At 42.0% G+C, this 22,566-nt stretch overlaps 1 pseudogene; it reads left to right on the forward strand.

The window, feature by feature from the left end:
• Positions 1 to 7,530: 7,530 nt before the first annotated feature.
• LOC128097889 (40S ribosomal protein S15a-like) lies at positions 7,531 to 7,916 on the forward strand (annotated as a pseudogene).
• Positions 7,917 to 22,566: the final 14,650 nt, after the last annotated feature.

A 22,566-nucleotide genomic window follows, 5' to 3' on the forward strand; every position in this document is an offset into this window, starting at 1 on the left:
CATCATTTAAATATAACCCTGAGAAGATGGTCAAAGATTGTGCAAAACATTCACCAGTCTCTTCACAAGGAGCAGTGTCAGGCTGGGGATGTAGCCCACTCAGAGTATTGGCGCAGCAGGTGTGAGACCCTGAGTTCTATCCCTGGCACAGGAGGAGGAGGGGGAGGAATGGAAGGAAGAGAATGCAGGAGATAGGAAGAAGAGAGGAGTAAAGTGTCTGACGTCATGAGGCAGAGACTAACAGAGGAGCTGCACCACACTAAAGCACCCCAAGAGACATGATAAATAAACTGTATTGCCTGATCTGGGATTTTCCTTTGCTTTACACAGGATATTAGGGCAGTTAGAGCATTCAAGATGGCAGTACTGAATGCATGCTGCTCTCCTGGTTTCCACATTGTGCTATGAGGTGTAAGATGCCTTTGCTGTTTTCCCCCCTCGGATATGCACGCTGAAGTACCTGAGTTAAATGGGCACCATGTCTGAAACTGGATTGTTAAGTCTTGGAGTGAGAGGAGAACCCGGTAAGGAAATTGATAAGTGGGGGACTGTAGGTAAAGGGGCTGTAAGAATTTTTCTTCTGCTTTTGTAATTCTTCTTTCTAAGTCTGAAATTATATGGAAATATAAAATTAAAAGGGGAAACAAAGAATGGGTGAGATGGAGAAGGCAGGAGACTCTTCAGGCAATGAAACAGTGAGTAAAGGAAACCTGATAAGCACAAGAGTCTTCGCTTGTGGAGAAATGGTGGGTGGCTCTGAACGTCCAGACCATACTGTGGTGTCGGGGAGGAGGGTTAAGAAGCAGCTGACTCAAGGTGGACACACTTGCCCGCCATCTAGACGTGCAAGTTGAGATAGGATACAGTCTCTGTAGCTACCCTCAAGCCCTGCAGGAAATGGCCAGAGGGCTTACCATGGCTCTGGTATTTCATTGTCAGTTTCATCCAGTGAGCCTGGAGTACAATCAGAAACCTTAGTGTCATGGATGAAAGGGACATCTAATCCAACACTCCCACCCCGTGCCCATTTTGCAAAAGGGGGAACTAAGATCCCAAATGCAGAAGGGATTTGCAAGTTCCTGGCTAGACTTAAGTCCTGTTCAAACTGGCTTCCAGTTTGCAATCCTCTAGCTTCTGCCATACCATGATCTCAAGGATACAGCGGACTACGAAGCTAGCAAGTGAGCAACAGAGTGTTATCTTTAAGTCTTGGTGTTTTTCATTTGCCCAAAATATAGACTTATTGTTTGTACAATTTTAAAATTAAGTGTAGGTGCCAATGTGATAGCAGCAGCAGTTATCACTTAAAGTCAATACGCTGCAGCTGGTAAGTGATAATCAATTTAGGCTCCTACATCTGAAGCAGCAATCAAGGTGATTCTCAGGAATTCTCAATGACATTGGTACCCATCTGGATTTGCTGAAAAAGTTTAACGCGCTTTTTTATTATTCATGATTTTGCAGTTCTTCAAATTGCAAGGTGATGGAGAGAGCATGCAATTTTCAACCAGACTATGAAATCTTCCTTGAAAATTTGGACATTCATATAGATAGATGGCTTTTAATTTTTCTTGGAGACTGAAATGTAAAAAATGCATATACCATAAATTAAGCTATATATATGATAATATTTTCATTACTACAAAATCCTAGGGATAAGGAACTAGTATGTCATGGACTCCATTCCTACCTGTTATTATTCCTAGTTGGAACTGTTTCCCTCAAAACGTAGGTCTGAAGAATTCAGTAATAAACATGAACTCATGAAACATCTGCCATTCTAGTATACACAAGAATGATTAGGGCTGGGGACGCAGCTCAGTGGGAGAGTATTTTTGCTTATCTTACCCGAGGTGCTGGATTCAATGCTCAGCACCCCTCTCCCCAAAATAAGAATCATGAGAATAAATAATCTTGGAGCATGTCATCAGTAGTATATTGCAAAACTGAATATGTCATACATAGTCTCTTATTTTAAACAGAATGGGAAGAGATCTTCACCAACCCCACATCTGACAGAGGGCTGATCTCCAAAATACATAAAGAATTCAAGAAACTAGACATCAAAATAATGAACAATCCAATTTAACAAATGGGCTGTAGAGCTAAACAGAAAACTCTCAACAGAAGAATCTCAAATGGCTGAAAGACATTTAAGGAATTGCTCAACATCCTTAGTCATCAGGGAAATGCAAATCAAAACGACTCTGAGGTACCATCTTACACCTGTCAGAATGGCTAAGATCAAAAACACTGCAGACAGCTTATGTTGGAGAGGATGTGGAGCAAGGGGAACACTCCTCCACTGTTGGTGGGAGTGCAAACTTGTACAGCCACTTTGGAAATCAGTATGGTGTTTTCTCAGAAAATTGGGAATCAATCTTCCTCAAGACCCAGCTATACCACTCTTGGGCATATACCCAAGGCATGCTTAATCATACCACAAGGACACATGCTCAATTATGTTCATATCAGCATTATTCATAATAGCCAGAACCTGGAAACAATCTAAATGTACCTCAACCAAACAATGGATTAAGAAAATGTGATACATATACACAATGGAGTACTATTCAGCAGAGAAAAACAATGACATCCTGAAATTTGCAGGCAAATGGATGGGACTAGAAAGTATTATCCTGAGTAAGGTAACCCAGATTCAGAAGGACAAACATGGTATGTACCCACTCATAAGTGGATACTAGAAGTAAAGCAAAGGATAACCAGACTAAAACCCACAACTCCAGAGAAACTAGCTAACAAGGAAGACCTAAAGAGGGACACATGGATCGCCCTGGGAAGGGGAAATAGATGAGATCTCCCTGAAATATTCTCATATTTGTGGCTGGTTTTATGTCAATGTGACACAAGCTAAAGTCAGCTGAGAAGAGGGACCCTCAATTAAGAAAATGCCTCCATAGGATCCACAGGATGGGGCTATAGGCAAGCCTGCACAGCATTTTCTTAAATAATGATTGAGGGAGGAGGGCCCAGCCCACTGTGGGTGGTGTCATCCCTGGGCTGGTGGTCCTGGGTTCTATAAGAAAGCAGGTTGAGCAAGCCATGGGGGAGCAAACCAGTAAGTAGCACCCCTCCATGGCCTCTGCATTAGCTTCTGCCTCCAGGTTCCTGCCCTGTTTGAGTTCCTACCCTCACTGCTTTGGGGGATGAACTGCTATATGAAACTGTGAGTGAATGAACCCTTTCCTCCCTAAGTTGCTTTTGGTCATGGTGTTTCATCACAATAGTAACCCTAACTAAGATATATATGATATTGAAATCACCACTGCAGTCTTACATTTAATGAACATACCACTTTTTACCATTTTGCTTTTGACCTGTATTTAGATAAAAGCCATAGGCCTAACGACAGATGATTCTGCATTCCTTAAAAATAAAGATGACAATGATTGAGAGGAAATCCACAAGCATGCATACAGTGAGTCACTTTATAGTGTGTAATTCGGGGCTCTTACTGCTTTCAGACTTCTGTGAAGCACTGCCACCACTGCTTTTCAACTTTCTGTCAGCCTCTCCCTCTCCTCCCACAGGACATTCCATATTTTATTTTTTTTTTATTTTTTATTTTTTATTTTTTTGGTTTTTCGAGACAGGGTTTCTCTGTGTAGCTTTGCGCCTCTCCTGGAACTCACTTGGTAGCCCAGGCTGGCCTTGAACTCACAGAGATCCACCTGGCTCTGCCTCCCGAGTGCTGGGACTAAAGGCGTGCGCCACCACCGCCCGGCGACATTCCATATTTTACTTAACATTATTATCTCCAGTTCCATCTATGTTGCTGCAAAAGACAGAATTTTGTCCTTTTTGTGGCTGAATACAATTTCCCTGTGTATTTATACACGATTTTCTACATTTTCTATTATTTTCTACATTTTCTTCATCCCCTGCCAGGATTCAACAGGATATAGCCATCTGGTCATAAGCAGCATCTTGCCCATCAGGTGACTGGCTCTCATTCTAAACCTCACGGGATAAAGCAAGCCGCTAGTACAGTCAGATGAACATTTGGTGCTATTGACCAACACCTGGACTGTTTCTTAAATGGCTCTTGACATGTTAATAATTTTCCAAGACAGCCTAGATACAGGGGCTAGAGAGATGGCTTAGCAGCTAAGAGCACTTAGTTCCTGCAGAGGATCCAGGATCAGTCCCTAGCACCCACACAGCAGCTCACAACTGCCCATAGTTCCAGATCTAGGGGATGTGAAGACTTTTTTTGGCCTCCAATGAAACTGCATGCATGTGGTACACATACATGCTCTGGAATAATCCCTTTGTCCACTGTAAAGATTTGTCACTCTAATTGATTCCACCTCCTTTGGGATTGTGGGTTATATGGAACTTCTGTATTTACTTACTTATTTATTTATTTATTTATTTATTTATTTATTTATTTATTTATTTACTTACTTACTTACTTACTTACAGATAGATAGATAGATAGATAGATAGATAGATAGATAGATAGATAGATAGATTGAGACAAGGTCTTGGTAAGTAGCCCAGGCCAGATTGGAACTTGCAATGTAGCCCAGACTGGCCTTGAATTTGTGATTCCCCTGCCTCAGCCTCCCTTGAGATTACAAGTGTGTGCCTTCCACTATTCTTAATTTTTTGAGGAATCTCTGCATTTTTTCTATAATAGCTATTTTAATGTACGTGCCCATCAACAGTATGTAAGAATTTTTTTTTTCTTTTTTTCCCTTTCTTCTTCCTTTTTTTTTTTTGGTGTGTGTGTGTGTGTGTGTGTGTGTGTGTGTGTGTGTGTGTGTGTGTGTACAAATGCCCTGATGCATATGTGGAGGTCAGAAGACAACCTGTGGGTTATGGGTCTCTCCTTCTACCATGTGAGTTCTAAAGATTGAATTCAGTTCGGGTTCATCAGGCTTAGCAGCAAGTGACTTACCTTCAGACCCATCTCACTGGCCCTCCACTACATTATTTTAAGATTTTTTAATTGTTTTGTTTTTCAAGACAGGGTTTCTCTGTGTAGCCCTGGCTATCCTGGAACTTGTTCTCTAGACCAGGCTGGTCTTGAACTCAGATATCTGCCTGTCTCTGTCTCCTAAGTGCTGGGATTGAGAGTGTTAGCCACCACACTTGGCCCTTAAATATTTTTAAATTATTTTATGTATATGGGTTCACTGCAGGTATGTCTGTGTACCACATACATACTTGATGCTCACACAAGCTAAAAGAGGGCATCAGATCCTCCATTGCTGGAGGTACAGATGGTTGTGAGACACCATATGGATCTAGGAACTGAATCTAGGCTCTTTGGGAGAGCAACCAGTGCTCTTAACTGCTAAGCCATCTCTCCAGGCCCCTATTCACCTGATTTTTAAAGACAGTCTCTCAATGAACCTAGAACTCACTATTCTGCTAGACTGGCTGTTCAGTAAGCCTAGGGATCCTCCTGTCTGCCTCCCCTGCCCGGGATTACAGGTGTGCATTGCTATATGTGGCTTTTCTGTGTGTTGGGAGTCAAACTCAGGACTTCATGATTGTGTAGCAATTATCTTTCCCACTGAGCCATCTCCCCAGCCCCAAAGGTTTTTCTTTCTATACATCTTTGCTAGAATCTGTCAGATTTGTCTTTTTAATTACCATTCTAACTAGGATCAAACACCACTTTTTGAAGAGACTATTCTTTCTCCATTGACTCGGCATGATACCATTGTGAAAATTAATTAATCCTATGTGTGTAGGTTTACTTCTGTACTCTCAATTCTATTCTGTTAAATGTATGTCTATATTTATTTGTGTATCCTATGACAGTACCATGCTGTTTTGACTACTATAGCTTTTGTAGTAAGTTTTATCAGGAAATAGGAGTCCATCAACTTAGAATTTCTTTTTTAATATTGCTTTGGCTTTTTGGAGCTCTATTCAATTCCATGGGAATTTGAGCATCCATCTTTGAATTTGAGTTCCATCTGTGTAGATTTCACTGGCATTTACTCTAGATAACATTAAGGTTTTTTTTTTTTTTTGAAAAAAAAATGTAATTTCCACATAGTTAGATCCTCTTTAAATTCCCTCAGCAGTTTTATAGTTTTCAGTATATATAATTTTCTTAGTCTTTATTCCTAGACATGGAGGGTATATATCAATATTATAGTGCATGCTTAGCAAATGCAAGACCCTGAGTCTGTGCCTGTGGGGTGTGTGTGTGTGTGTGTGAAAATTCTTTTGGTTGCCATTTTAAGTGGAAAATTTTAAATTTTCCTTTTTTGTTGGTCCTTAATGGTGTATAGAAACACAGTGGTGTTAGTGTTGCCCTCATTCCCTGCAATTTGGTTAGTTCACATATTCGCTCTAGTGTATTTGTAACATGTTCCTTGGGAATATATATAAATATATATATATATAAATCATGTCACCTGCAACTGTAGATAGTTTACTTTTCTTTGGAAATTTGGGTGACAGGTTTTTTTGTTTTTTGTTTTTTTTTCTTGCCAAATTGCTCTGGCTAGGACTTCCAGTAAAATGCTAAGCAGTGGAGATAAGAGCGGCCACCCTTGATTTGTTTTGCTCCTGGGGGAAAGCTCTCCATCTTTCACTATTGAGTATGATGTTAGCCATGGGTTTCTCCTGAATGCTCTTTGTTATGCTAACAAAATTCCTTTGATGCCTAGTTTGCTGAAATTTTTTTTTTATCATGAAAGGATAATGTAATGAATTTTGTTAAATGCCTTCCTGGGTCTATTGAGATGGTTCTGTGGCTTCCCCTCCTTCTATTAATATTGTGTATTACATCAATTGTTTCCCATGTTGAACCGCTCTTCCCTTCCTAGAGTAAATCCCATTAGTCATGGCGTATAATCCTTTTAGTTTGCTGTGGGATTTGGTCTTCTAGTATTTTGTTCAGGATTTTCCTGTCTATATTCATAAAGAATATTGGTCTGTCATCTTCTTTTCATTCAGTATATTAGTTTTGGGCCTCAGTATCAAAGAATGCTCATAAAATATGTCTTCAATATTTTGGCAAGACTTTGAGTGGAGCTGGTGTTAATTTTTCTCCAAGTGTTCGGTAGACTTCACCAGTGGAATCAACTGGTCTTGGAGCTTTACTTATTGGAAGATTAGTTTTTAAATTAGTAATTCAGTGTGTTTAGTTGTTATAGACTTTCAATAGTTTCCTTTTTTTTCTTGTGTCAGTCTTGGTAATTTTTGTTTCTAAGAATTTATCCATTTTTAGCCATGTTAGTTTATCTGTCGCTGTGCAATTAATTGTCTAGAGTACTTTCTTATAATCTTTAATTTACATAAATTCAATAGTAATTTCTCCACTTTCGATTCAGATTTTAGTTATTTACCTCTTCTTTCTTTTCTTCTAGGTCAGTTTCAATTTTTGTCAATTTTGTTGAAAGTGCAAGGTTGGGAAAATTCATTTCACACAAATAGTAACAAAAAGAGAGCTGGTTGGCTGTATGAATATCAGACGAAATCAACTTAAAATAAAAACTTGTGCTTCTTACCCTCTTTCCACCATCTTTCTGTGCCCTTACCATGGTGCAAATGAATGTCCTGGCAGATGCTCTCAAGAGCATCAACAATGCCAAGAAGAGAGGCAAACGCCATGTCTTCATCAGGCCCTGCTCCAAAGTCATCATTCAATTCCTAAATATGATGATGGTGACATTGGTGAATTTGAAATCATTGATGATCACAGAGCTGGTAAAATTACTGTGAACCTCAGAGGCAGGTTGAACAAGTGTGAAGTGATCAGCCCTAGATTCAATTTGCAACTCAAAGACCTAGAAAAAATGGCCAAACAGTCTGCTCCCATCCTGTTAGTTTGGCTTCATGTACTGACAACCTCAGTTGGCTTCATAGACCATGAAGAAACAAGACGAAAACACACAGGAGGGGAAATCCCGGGATTCTTTTTCTAGAGATATAAACACATAAATAAAAAGCCTGCATGGACTGTTAAAATAAAAATAAGAGCCAGGTGTGGTGGTACAAGCCTCTAATCCCAGAACTCAAAAGGCAGGCAGATCTCTGTGAGTTCCAGGCCAGCCTGGTGTACAAAGCAAGCTCCAGGACAGCTAGGGCTGCTGCACAGAGAAACCCTGTCTCCAAAAACCCAAAATAAATAAATAAATAAGATTTAAAAATTAAAATTAAAATTTAGTACTATGAATAAGGACATGACATATTGCTAAAAGAGCCAACTGATGAAAATGAGACAATTATATCCACCAAACAGTGGAGCCCTCCAAAACATGAGGCGAATGTTGACGGGTTTAAAGAGAAACATTCTGCAACACCCCATGACGATAATTAGTTCATATAGCAATTTGACTAAGCTGTAGGCATCCAGATATTTGGTCAATGATCCTGGATGCATCTACAATGATGTTCTGGGGAGAGATTAACTTTGAGTTGGGAGAAGAGGAAAAGCAGGTTGCACTCCCTAATGTGTGTAGTCCTCATCCAGCAGGCCACATGTGAACAGTGCCTCTGTGAAGAGCATGTCAGGTTTTCCTCCATCCTGCCGATCTTTCTTTGAATTTCTGAGTCTAACCACTTATGTTTAAAATGATCACTGACAATGCAGAATCTTCTGCCATTTCCAAGTTTGTTTTCTCTATTCTGCTGACTTTCTTGTTTCCCCATCCCTCCAACACTTGTTTTGTTTTGTAAAGAGTACTGTTTTTGACTCCTGTTTAGTTTGTGCCGTGCATGCAGAGGCCCTGATTGCAATCCACCCGATACATGGAGGCCGAGTGTCCTGCTGAACCAGAGCTTCTGTTTCTGTTAGTCTTCCCAGTCAGCTTGCTGACCCCTCTCTTTGCTTTTGTTTGTTTAGGAATGTCTTATTCTTCCTCCATGGATTTTGAAGGATAGTTGTGCTAGGTATAGAATTCTTGGTTAATAGTTTGTGTCTTCTTGTCACCTTAAATATATTGTCTGATATAAATATATAATCCCTTCTGGACCTCAATGGTTTCTGATAAGTAATCAGCTATGAACCACACTGAAGATCCCTTGTATGTGATAAATTAGTTCTCAATTGGTCCTTTCAGGTTCTCTTTGTCTTTGACAATCTTATTATAATTGCCTTGGTGTGGGGCCCTTTGAATTTACCTTTTTGAACTTCTTAGATATGTATGTTAATGTCTTTCACCAAAATCTAGGACTATTTTGATGATCATTTATGTATTCTTTCTCTTTCTCTCTCTCTTCTTTTGGAGCTCATTTATGTCTACATTAATGTAGTAGATGCTGGGCTGGAGAGATGGCTCAGAGGTTAAGAGAACTAACTGCTCTTCCAGAGGTCCTGAGTTCAATTCCCAGCAACCACATGGTGGCTCACAACCATCCGTAATGGGATCTGGTGCCCTCTTCTGGCCTGTAGTCATACATGTTGTATACATAATAAATAAATAAATCTTAAAAAAAAAAATGTAGTAGATGCTGTCCCCTATGGTTTTGTTCATTTTCTTTACCTCTTTTCTTTCTGCTCCTCAGATTGGGTGATTTCAGTAACCTACCTTCAACTTCCCTAATTATGTCTCCTGCCTTCTAACATCAGCCATTGGACTCCCTCTAGAGCTATACTTTTCAGCTCCAGATTTTCTATTTTGTTCTCTCTATGCAGTTCCTGCCCTTTTATTGACCCCCTTTCTAGTTCCTACATTGTTTCCCTGGCTACCCTTAGCATGATGTGATTTTCCAATAGGTTCTTTGAGCACATTTAAGACAGTTCAGCTCAAGTCTTGGCCTAGTGTTGTATGTTGAGTTATATGCCCCGCCCCCAGTCTCCAAGGCCTCAGCATGTGACTTTATTAGGACATAAGATTTGAGGAATGTAACTAGTTGAGATGAATTCCTTAGGACAGGCCATAATCAATCCAAGATGAGTAGAGTTCTTGTAAAAAGGGGAACTTGGACGCAGAGGTACACACAGGGGGACACCTTGTGAAGATGAAGGCAAACATTGGATGATGAATCTATGCCATGGATTGCTAGCAATGTGGTAAAAAGACACAGATTCTCTCTTAAAGCTCCTAAGAGAAACCAGGCCTGCTGACAGTTAGACCTGACAGTGACAATGTTGGGAAAACTGAGCTACCCTTGATATCTCTATGTAAGTCAGGCTGGCCCTGTACTTCTGTTCCACTTCTCTCCATCTCCAGCTGACCTGATTGTCTCCATCACTAATGTAATGAAATTGTAGGCCACCGCATCTAGTACCTTGCTACAAATATGTATTCATGCTTTAACTGAAAAACAAAAAAGTCTAATCAGAGTCCAGTAAGATGACTCAGTAGATAAAGGTACTTGTCACCAGGACTGATGACCTGAGTTTCATCCTCTGGACCCATGTGGTAGGAGGAGAGAATTGACTCCCTCAATTTGACCTCAGACTTCCTCCACATGTGCCCCACAGTACACACAGACACATACACACACACCCCAATCAATGTAATAAAATACTGATTGATACTTAAATGTTGGATATATATATCAGAGGAAAACCAAAAAAAAAAATCTATCCAAATGAACTGTCATTGGTATTGTGCTGTGGGATGGTCTGTATGTCAAATGTGTTGCTGATTGGTCAATGAATAAATCACTGATTGGCAGTGGCCAGGCAGGAAGTATAGGCGGGACTAACAGGGAGGAGAATTGAGAGAACAGGAAGCTGGGTGAGGGAGACACTGCCAGCCGCCATCAGGACAAGGAAGATGTAAAGTACCGGTAAGCCACAAGCCACGTGGCAAGGTATAGATTAATAGAAATGGATTAATTTAAGCTGTAAGAACAGCTAGCAAGAAGCCTGTCACGGCCATACAGTTTGTAACCAATATAAGTCTCTGTGTTTACTTGGTCGGGTTTGAGTGGCTTGGGACTGGCGGGTGAGAGAGATTTGTCCTGACTGTGGGCCAGGCAGGAAAACTCTAGCTACAGTATTGCTGTACTGTGGGGCCCACAATGTTTGTTAAAATATTAGAAAACTTGGTTTTCAATCCTGGACTTTGTGTTTTCACTACCTCTCCAGATCCACTCTCTTTTATCTATGAGGGCTTATTTCTATAGATTGCATCAAGAGCTTTATTGTCTTCCAGTTTTTGGTTGTTGTTGGCCAACAGGAGGCATGGGCTGGATTTAGGTGATTAGGAAGGGAGTGAGGTTGGGTTCTTAGTCCATTGACTCCCTCTCTGCTGAGTTTTCATGAGTTGATTGTATTCGTTTATGATCACTGCTCCTGTGAGATAACTTTTGCATATGACCACTCTTTTTCTTCCTTGTTCCTTTAGATTTAAAGTTGGTAAAGTTTCCCTGCAACCACTAGCCTTGAATTACACCATCATGTTGTCTCCTCCTGAACCCTACACACTGCTTCATACCTTTATTAAACTCTCTTCAGTCAGTCATTTAGAGTATGTCATCTCTTTCCTGCTGGTACTCCAATGAAAAGGTCTACTACTTAGGGTGAGTATATCTCTCTGGACTGAAGCTAGTCAGCAGCAGTCCAGTTAGCCTCCAAAGTCAAGAATTTTATCAGTCACTTTGCAAGTTTTTTTTTTCCCTTGGCTTTTAAACATCCAGAAGTCCTTTGTTGGTTGTAGGGAAATGTCTTAGTGTTCTATTGCTGTGAAGAGAAATCATGATCATTTTTTTTCTTATAAAGGAAAGCATTTAATTGGGACTTGCTTACAGTTTCAGAGGCTTGGTGGGAAGCATGGTGGAAGCATGGCTCAGGCAGATATGCTGCAGGAGTAGTAGCTGAGAGTTCTACATCAGGATCTGCAGCCAGCAGAAAGAGAGAGAGCCCCTGGGCCTGGCTTGGGCTTTTGAAACCTCAAAGCCCACTCCTCGTGACATATTTCCTCCAACAAGGCCACACCTACTCCAAAAATAATGCCACTCCCTAAGCATTTAAATATATGAGCCAATAGGGGCCATTCTTATTTAAACCACCACACGGCAGGAGGAGTTTGGTGAGAGATTGGACCTGCCCAAACCATCAGTCTTTTTTTTTTTAATCCAAATCAGAATCACTGAATTAAAGATTTGGAATTGAATTTCAAATGGAAAATTAAAAAAGAAAAAAAACCTCTCCACATCTTTGTTTCTTATTCATTGCCAATGTTCTGGTTCTTGGTCATCTTCTTGTTAATAAATGAAGTACCTGGGACAGGCTACTAAAAAAAGAAAAAACAAAACAAACAAACAAACAAAAACAACACAAGAGGTTTATATTAGCTCAGGGTCCTGGAGGTTTTGAGGCTTGAAAATGGTGATGACTGTCTCACTGGCAGAGTCTCAAGGCATTAAATGGTATCACATGGCAATAGAGAGGGACCTTTATATATCTGTATGATCTTCTCCTTCTTCTCATAAGACCACCAGGAGTTATAATTCAGTGAAAGAACACTTGCTTAGCATGTGTGGCACCCTGACACATACACACACACACACACACACACACACACACACACACACACCCTAATCTAAGGGATAGACATATTATCTGGGTAGAATGCCCACTTAACATGCAGAAAGCAATGAGTTAGATTTCTCTTGCACATAAAACCCTGTATTGGGGCACATGCCTATAATCTCAGCACTTAGGAAGAGGATGCAGGAGGATCAGCTCAAGGCTGTCCTTATCCACATAATGAGCTCAGAACTAGCCTAGAATTCATGAGACCCTGCCTCGGGAGGCAGAATTGGGAAGATTCTGTCAGAATCTAATTACCACAGTCAGATTAAGTATTCTACCTTCTTTATACTATTAACGCAAAGACTTGTAGGATTCAGTTTCCTGCCCCCAAATTCTGCAGGACAGACTCAGACTCTGGTACCAGAGTTCGCTCCTGGCAATGACATCTACCCTCTGGGACTTGAGGCTACTGAGAATTTGATCCCACCCCACCTCTTGTCCTGTAATACCTCTACCCTAAAGCCTTCATGGACTCAGCTTCTCTTGACCTGGGGAAACACACAGGCATGAGCAACATTTCCATATTTGTTCCCTAGGGTTGCTGAAGCAAATTACCCACAACTAGGTGACTTTCAAACGATGTGCTTTCTTGTCGTTCTGGAGTCTGGAAGTCCACATCAAGATGCTGGCAGGTCCACACTCTCTTTAATGGGCTCCAGGGAAGAGTCCTTCCTCGCAGCATGCGTGTAGAAGTCAGAGGACAACTTGCAGGAGTCAGTTCTCTCAATCTGCCATGTGGGTCCTGCAGTTAACCTCAGGCCGGCAGGCTTGGCAGCAGATGCCCTTACCTGCTGAACCTCCTCCATCATTTTCTAGAACATCTCTACTTTCCTGATTGATTGCAAATCTGGGAAGAAATACTTCTACCTATAAGAAGACTTTTTAGGAGCCAGTGAGGTGACTTAGCAGTAAGGTCACTTGCTGCACAAGCCTGACAACTGGAGACTCATGACAGGAGAGAAGGGACTCCCAAAAGTTGTCCTCTGACCGCCACATGCACACACACAACACACTTTAAAAATGTTTTAAGATCATAGTTCATCCTTTTCCCCAAGAAAGCAATAGATAAGAGGTTAAGTAGAGGCCTAAGACTTGAGCCAGAACTCCAAGGACAGGACGATGGAGCTCAGTGTGACTGGATTTTGTGTGTGTGTAAACATCCAGGCCACTTCATCTCTATGAACATCAATTTCCTCATCTATAAAATGAGGATCTAGATTTAATAGTTGTTGAGGCAGTTCCCAATGAGCTTTCAAATTCTTTTAAAAATTACATTTATTTAATGTGTGTGTGTGTGCATGTGTGTGTGTGTGTGTGTGTGTGTGTGTGTGTGTGTGTGTGTGTGGTGTGTACCTGTGGTTGCACATGTGACATTGCATAGGTGTGGAGATCAGAGGACAACCCTTGGAAGCTGGTTCCTTCCCTCTACCATGTGAGTCCCAGGGACAGAACACAGGTTATTAGACTTGGTGGCAAGTGCCTCTACCTGCTCAGCCATCTTGCTGGTCCAGAGCTCCCAAATTCTAAGGTTCTTCAACACATGCATCCAGTGCTAATACATCTCTCGGTTGCTTAGTTAACCTGCTTCCTCCGACTACTTATGCTTGAGATCCATCCGGGCTCCTTCTCGGTTGTTCTGCTCTTTGTAAGCTGCTTTGCTTATTTGAAGGCACCAGGAGGATCTCCTGGAGGATCTCCTGGACTTAATTCCAAGTGTCAAATGTAAAGGCTTCATATAAAACTCCATAATTGGATCCAGATGTTTCTCTTAATGCCATCCAATTTTCTTATCTATCCTTGATTCAAAGAATATCGCAGCGTTTCCTCTCAGAGAGAAACAAGTTACCATGGTCAGAGGGAGAAAGAAGGACTTGAGGCTTAGAGTCCTGCTGTGGACCACCTCCATCACCCCACCCGTGAACTTGGCTACGTTCCACCCCTCTGATCCATAGGAGGAGTCCATAGCAGTGACCCCTCGAGGGCTGGCATTCTGTCCTCTGAGTCTCTGAATGTACACACGCAGTTTCTCCGGTAACTGGCCCCGGCGCAGAGCTGGTGTTGGATGGTAAAGAGATCAGTCATAACGCCAGTTTCAGCACCACTGTGTTCCCACCTGCCACCCTCCTCTGACCTCTGATCTCAGGTCTAGTAACTGACATTTTTAAGTCGTGGTAAAAGATACACAACATGAATTTTTTTAACCAGATTTTTAAAGTACATTTACATTGTTGTGTAATCATCACTACACTCCATCTCCAGAACTTTTTCATCCAGACTAAAATTCTGTACCCATTAAACCATGAAGCCCCATCTGTCTGGTCACCTGCCCCTTGTAATAGCCCCCCTTCTACTTTAATCTACCTATCTTAGTATCTCATACCTATGTAATTATTCAACATGTGGCCGTTTGTGTGTGGCTTACTTCATTCAGCGTGTCATCAAGGTTCATCTATGATATAGCGTGTATTAGAATTAGAAAAGGACTCTTCTTGAGACAGCAGAACCTTTAAATTCCCTTCCAGTACTGAAATCCTTTACCTTTGGAGGAAGACATGTCTTCTTTGGTTTATTAAGAGTGAGAATAGTTCTCTTAGGACTGGGAAGTGAGTGTGGTCGGGTGCATTATGTGAAATTTCCAAATAATCAATAAAAATACTATGTTGAGGAAAGAAGAGCGAGAGCAGGATTTTCCAGCTTCTGTCTTTGTCCTCAGTCCCTTGTGATGTGACCTTTAGCGTTTCCTTGACCCTCTCCCACGGTTTTTCACTTAATAGGCGCCTACTTGAGTTTCTATTCTGTTATGGTCTTTAACTGAGTTTTGATAATCTGAAAGAATGAAACAGATCTACACGTACCCGTGAGAAGGGTGCTGAAACAGAAGTACTGTGGCGTTCGTGGGGTCACAAGAACGGCGAGTCTGGAAAGCACCAGAAGTGACTATCTGCATCTTGATGGGCAAGTGGGTGCTCTCTGGTGGAGCCAGATCAGTTGTGAAGCATCCTAGGTGCTGCCAGGGCAGTGGCACAGAGGCACGATCAGCCGTGTGTGTTGGGAAATTATGGGAGTGAGCTGTTCTGACTGGAGCCCAGTCTGCCTGCAGGAGAGGGAAAGCGCCTGAAAGAACAGCGACAGGAGACGCCAGAGGCAAAGGCTGTTGTGCTGGGTAAGGAAGCTGGTTTTCTCCTCAGGACAATCCAGGTCCATGGAAGGTTTTAAGAAGGGTACACGGTCAATCTCTGTATTGTGCATCTCTCTGCTGGCTCGTGTGAGGAGTGGAGTAAGAAGCCAGTTAGGAGACTCTTGCCTTAGTCTTCATTAGAGGTAACACAGCAAGGGATGAGTGAGAGCAGTCATGTGACTGAGCCAGCTATTCCTAGTTTATGAAACCTGCTTTTCGTATTTTTAGGAACTTTGAAAGCTGATTTCTAAACACAGGCATTGTTCACAATCAAATCATATAAACTTACCACCTAATAAATAGCATTTTTCAAGTGGTAGTAAATATTCAAAACTCATCCTTTCCTAATATTATACTATTATTTTTCTCTATGTTGTGTTACTGAGGATCTGATGTGACCTGATTTTTAAATGTTCCCCACAGGTTCATATTTCAAATACTTGTTCCCCGGCTGGTGGCACTGTCTTGGGAGGCTGGGATCACTCACTGAGCCTGGAGCTCACCTTGCTGGCTAGATGGGTTGACTGGATCCACCCGTGCCAACCTTCGGGGCTGGGATTACAGGTGGGTGTTGAGGAGCCAAACTCAAATCCTCACACTTACGTAGTAAGTACTCTACCTGCTGAATCATCTCACTAGCTCCAAGAGCTGCTTAAAGTCACAGCATTACACACACATACACACACACACACACACACACACACACACACACACACACACGAGCACTGAGAGTCCACTATCAGATGTTTATAGACCATCAGTGCATAGGTTCACCACAACCTGAATGTAGTATGATCTGGACAGAGAGTGTGCTAGTTTAAAAGACAACAAAATAACAGAAAGCCTGCTTTCAGGAGCCCTCCTCCATGGGAGTGCTGTGCTAAGTCCAGCAAGGACCAGCAGTAGGAGCAGGTAGTCTTTCAATTCCCAAGAACATTGCTGGATGTTATTTATTTTGGTAATTTACAACTAAAAAGAGTGGAATCACCAAAATTCCCTGTCTTCACCTTCCCTCCCCAAGATTTTGATTGACGGGTGTGGAAATTCTTGGACAGGTATATTAATAGTGACCACATGGGTAAAAGGGATATTTGCACATTATAAATAACACCAGCACTTGACTTTGGAGGATATGGTAAGAAGAATTGAAGCAGGGGCAGGAAAACAACTAAGCACTGTGGCTGTCATCCTGGGGAGAGGTGATAATAACTGAACCAAAAGGGTATGGACCCCAAAGATGAGACAGGAAGAACCAATAATACAGGTTGACTGTTTGAAGGGGGAATGATAGTCACTGGGTGATTGGTGGGAACATTAATTAAGATAGAAACCAGAGAAAGAAAATAATTTTTGTGGTAATATATTGTATCCCCCAATATATTGTGTACTCTAATAAAACTTTTATGGGGTCAGAGAACAAAACAGCCACTAGATTAGACATAGAGGCCAGACAGTCGTGGCACACACCCTTAATCCTAGCATTATGGAGGCAGAGATCCATCCTGATCTCTGTGAGTTCAAGGCCACACTGGAAACAGCCAGGCATGGTGACACACACCTTTAATCCCAGTACTGGGAAGCACACACACCTTTAATCCCAGCACTTAAGATCTCTTATGTCTTGCTTGGGAAAGACACACACCTTTAATCCCAGTACTGGGAAGCACACACACCTTTAATCCCAGGAAGTGATGGCAGGAAGCAGAAAGGTATACAAGGCATGAGGGTCAGGAACTAGAGGCTTTTAAACTTTTAGGCTTTTAGCATCAGTTCAGTTGAGATCCATTCGGGTAAGGACTCAGAAGCTTTCAGTCTGAGGATTCGTGGAAACAGGATCCGATGAGGAGTTGTCGAGGTGAGGTTGACTGTAGTTTGTTCTTCTCTAATCTTTCAGAATTCACCCCAATATCTGGCTCTGGGTTTTTTTTTTATTAATAAGACCTTTTAAGATTTGTGTTACATTTTTTTTAATACAGAATTCTGGCTGGCCTAGAACTCTATATGTAGACCAGATTGGTCTTAAACTCATAGAGAGCCACCTACCTCTGCCTCCTGAGTGCTATTAAAGGTGTATGCCGCCATGCCTGGAAAGAAAAACCATATTTTTAAGGGGCTGCATTTGGACTCACTGGTATTCGGGTTGGAAAGCGTGGGCACACGACAGAAAGGTACTCAAAAGCAAGAGCTCTGTGTTCCGGTTATATAGCTAAGGGGTCTCTGGTTGAGAGGCGGCCATTGGACCCAAACAAGTGTATTGTGGGACAATTGTAAAGAGAGAAGAAAAGCAAAGCCAGAACTCTGGGGATCAGCTATCAAGGGTTTCAGAGGCATATCAAGGAGCTGGCAACAAAGGATCAGGGTAGGAATGGCTCCTGCTGTAGCACACAGGGACACAGCAGAAGACCAGAAGGGACAGTGACTTTGGGAACAGAATCTGGGACACAGGATTGATTGTGGTGTCCAATAACATCAAAGAGATAAAGCAAAAACCTGGAGAGTCCCCCAGATTCGTGGCAGTCAAGAGACTCCCAGAGTCATCTTTAGAGCCATCTGAGTAACCAGCTATGAGCTGATGCCAGAGGGCTCTGGTAAAAGGAGGCGGCTGGAGGTGGATGCTGGTGGGAGTCTTCTTATGAGGACCACTGGAGTGAGGGACCCATCCTTGGGGACTTCTTGGTCTGTGTGTATGTTTGTGGTTGTGGGAAAGATAGGAAAGGTGAGGAACTATCAGTCAACTGACTTGCTGAAGTAGACAGGGGTGGGTGGAATTGACAGGATCTTGCTGTGGGGTGGTCTTTCTGTATGCTGTGAATAGATGTTGCAACCATTGGTTAATAAATATGCTGCTTTGGCCTATGGCAAAGCAGCTTAGAGGCAGGTGAGAAATCCAAGCAGAGATACAGAGAGGAGAAAGGCAGGGTCAGTGGAGACATCATCCAGCCTCCCAGGGAGCAACAAAATGCCAGCAGACCGGTAATGTCACAGCCAAGTGTCAATACATAGGTTAATAGAAATGAGTTAATTTAAGATGTAATAGCTATCAAGAAGCCTGAGCCATAGACCAAACAGTTTGCAATTAATACAAGCCTCTGTATGTTTATTTGGGACCAAGCGGCTGCTGGACAAAGGGAAACTTCCAGATACAGATTCTCCCAAACTTTTACTGTATGCATGAATCCCTCAGGGATCCTGCTAACATTCAGGTGATGATTTAGTAGGTCTAAATGAGTGGGGCAAGGGGCAGGGTGCAGGGGAGAGAAAGCTAAGTGTTTTTGTTTGCTTTTTTATAACTGTAATAAAACACTGACCAAAACTAAGTTGGGGAGAAAATTATTTATTTGGCTTACATGTCCCAGGTCAAAGTCTATCAACGAGGAAAGCCAAGGCAGAAATTCAAGTAAGGCAGGAACCTGGAGGCAGGGCCTAGAGCAGGGGCCACAAAGGAGTGCTGCTTACTGGCTGGCTACCTGGGCTCCCTCACCTGCTTTCTTCTACAACCCAGGACCACCTGTCCAGCCAGGGGCTGCACCACCCACATTGGACTGGCCCTCCTACATCTATCACTAATCCAGAAACTCCCCACAGGGGCTGAAGAGATGGCTCAATGGTTAAGAGCACTGACTGCTCTTCCAGAGGACCCAGTTCAATTCCCAGCACCCACATGGCAGCTCACAACTGTCTATAATGCCAATTCCAGGGGACCTGACACTCATGGCAAACCACCATGCACATAAAATAAAAATAAATAATTTTTTTTTTAAAAAAAGAAGCCCCCTACAGACTTGCCCGTAGGACAATCTCACAGAGGCATTCCTCCGCTGAGATTTCCTCCTCCCATATATGGCTAGGCTTGTGTCATAGATTTAGCTGACAAAATCTAACCACTCAGTACACTAAGCTAAGTGAATTGTAGTACAAATATATCCAGAAATATTCCTAAGTCTTTAAAGTAGATGTCATTATGAGGCCCCTGTGATAATATGGGGAAACTGATATTTTAGAACTAGAAATAGAATTTTGGAAACTGTGTGACTTTTTACTCGTTCTGGCCACTCTCTGAAGTTATGCCTTTGAGTAAGTACTGGCACAGAGCAGGAAAACGGAGCTACATTGATTTGTTCAGCAAAGACTCACGTGTGACATTTACACTAAGATTTCTGTGGATGCTATAAAAATTCAAACAGAAGTTAGCTGGAAAGATGATTCAGTGGTTAAGAGCACTGCTGCTCTTCTAGAGGCCTGGGGTTCAATTTCTAGTACCTACATGGTGGCTCACAGCCGTCTGCAGCAGTTATAGGGGATGTGATGTTTCTGACCTCCTCAAGCACCAGGCATGTATGTGATGCACAGACATACATCCAGGCAAAACACTAAGCTAAGCACACTAAGCTAAGTATATGTTGTGCAATATACTCATAAAAAATAAATAAGTAAAATTCAAACAACAAAAGTGCTGCAGGCCGCAGGAATATATCATAAGAACTCAGCTGGTTATGGCAAAGTCACTACCTGGAAGAATCAGGGAATTCCTCCAGAGGAAGCCAAATCCCAAGGAGTTTTTGGTGTTACTTGGCTTGTTATATATCAGCTGTCTTCTGTTATGAAAATCATGTGTGCCTTCATAGTTTTCCCAATTGACTTTTCCCTAAGAAGGGCTAACAGTGTGGACTGATCACTCTCTGGACATACACATTCCAGGTATTTGGAGAACAGTCTCAGGAAAGGCTTTCTCTGGAATCAGATATCTCCCTTGGCCACTTTCAAGGACTAGCAGTAATAACAGTCCACATGCAAGTCTCCTGATTTAAGGTAAATTCCACAAGGAGACACCACCCAGGTCAGGTGGACGTTAAATAATAGCTTTACACAGTTCAGCTCGGACCCTCCTTTCTTACAGCCTTACAAACTTTATAGACCACTAACTCCTTACCTAACCACTTCTAGGAATATTTAGATAACCTTCTGCACTGACAGCTATGCTCAGACAGAACCCCAGTTCAAGCCTCCCTGTAATTATCATCATTGGCAGCATCCAGCCAGGTCCATCCCCAGTTGGAGGAAAGCACCTTATCAGAGATACCTCCGTACTCTCTAAGAATAGACTTAAGCATCCAGACTACCTGTTTGAGAAGGCCTGGCAGATGTGCCAATTAAGCCTTACTTCCTCTTTTCCCAAACCTTACCTGTAGTTCCAGATCTCCCTTTAACTATCACCAGAGGCATCTAGCTCTACACAGGTTGCCTAGCAACCGAGCGCACTTTTCCCCACCCTGCAGAAAAACGGCAGATAACTTGGACAGATAGGAGCCACAGGAAAAAGAAGACAGTTTTATTTTCTCCCATTGACCTAGCAACTTATAGATTCTTAACATTTTCTACTAATCACGTTTAAGAGTTTAATAGTTGATCACATAAGAACCCTCTTCCTAGATATTACCTGAATTTAGCCTTTAGTTAATTCATTTCCCCATTGGTCACTTCCTTTGGGGTTGCAAGTGATAATTAATGGTTATTGCCTCCCTATATGATTCTTATCACCCTTCCGTTTGACCCTGGAAGCCTGGTTTTGCACTGCTAGGGAATACTGCTTGTAAGTGTATATAACCGGGACTTCCAGGGCACAGAGAGACGGAGAAGAGAAAAGAGAGTGGAAGAACTAGATGGGTAAGAACTTGAGAGGAACAAACTGAGATTGGGAAGAACTAGATTGAAGGGCTAAAAGAGAGGACTAGAGGAATGAGATGGAAGCTGAGGAAGAGCCAGATGGGGAAGAACAAGATGAGGAAGAGCCAGATGAGAGAGAAGGAGATGGGAGAGGAGCTGATAGGGGAAAGAACTAGATAGATGAGAACCTAGAAGGGACAGAACTAGATGAAGGAATTAAGATAGAACCTAGAGGGGACAGTAGATAAATATAGAGAAATCAGGCAAGAGAGGAGCTAGACATGAGAGCAGAATAGAAGCTGTGCAGAGAGAGAACTATCACAGAATAATAAAGTGTATGAACTAAGGAGTTTCATGTACATAGATTCATTTCTTTTTATCAAAGATTAATTATCAGCTGGTTGTAGATTCTTCCCGGACCCTGGGAGGGGACTATCAGGGGCTGGACCCCCTTAGTCCCCGATATAAAAGCATTGTTGCACATATGAAAGAAAAATTAGACATGAAAGCTTCATCTTTAGGAAGCTAAACAGAAGTAAATAGCACACACACACACACACACACACACACACACACACACGCACACACACACACATGCACACACGCGCACACAGTGGCTTGGATTTGGGATTCTAAGTACTGTTTTATGCAGTGAGTTTTCTTTACACAGACGTTCTTTTATTCTGGTTTGACACTGTCTCCCTTCTCTCCTTTTCTTTCCTTGTTCCTTCCCTCTCCTCTCCCTCTTTCAAGACATCCCTCCCTTAAGGAATTCACATACCCAGCGATCTCTCATCGCAGGAGCACATGAATAGCTGACATTATGTAATGCTTTGACATTTGGCAATCCCAAGGCATCACCCTACCCCTGATGCAGAATAAGCTGTCAGAGCATGAAATTGGTATTTTTACATATTCTTAATGTACAGATGTCAGTCTGAAAACCATTCACTAGTATTATGATTGCATTCTTTTGTCTCATTTTCTGTCTATGCCAAGATCTGTTCTTGTGATTTCTTTTCTTTGGGGAGTTCCAAAGAGGGAAGACAAAACTTTAATGATCTAGTTTGGGATTCTGCCAAAAGCTAAAAGTAAACTTTTACGTCTCCCACCACATTTAGCAATGATGCTTCTGGTGCAGGTGCAAAGGTGTAACACTAAGGACCAGATGCAAGCTGGCAATGGAGCCAGTGTGTTCCAAACCATGTTTGTTGTTCTTGTTTAATGACATACGTCATTAGTC

Source organism: Peromyscus californicus, unplaced genomic scaffold (assembly GCF_007827085.1).
Source record: "Peromyscus californicus insignis strain IS unplaced genomic scaffold, ASM782708v3 Scaffold_5__1_contigs__length_169319896, whole genome shotgun sequence".
Taxonomy (NCBI): Eukaryota; Metazoa; Chordata; class Mammalia; order Rodentia; family Cricetidae; genus Peromyscus; species Peromyscus californicus.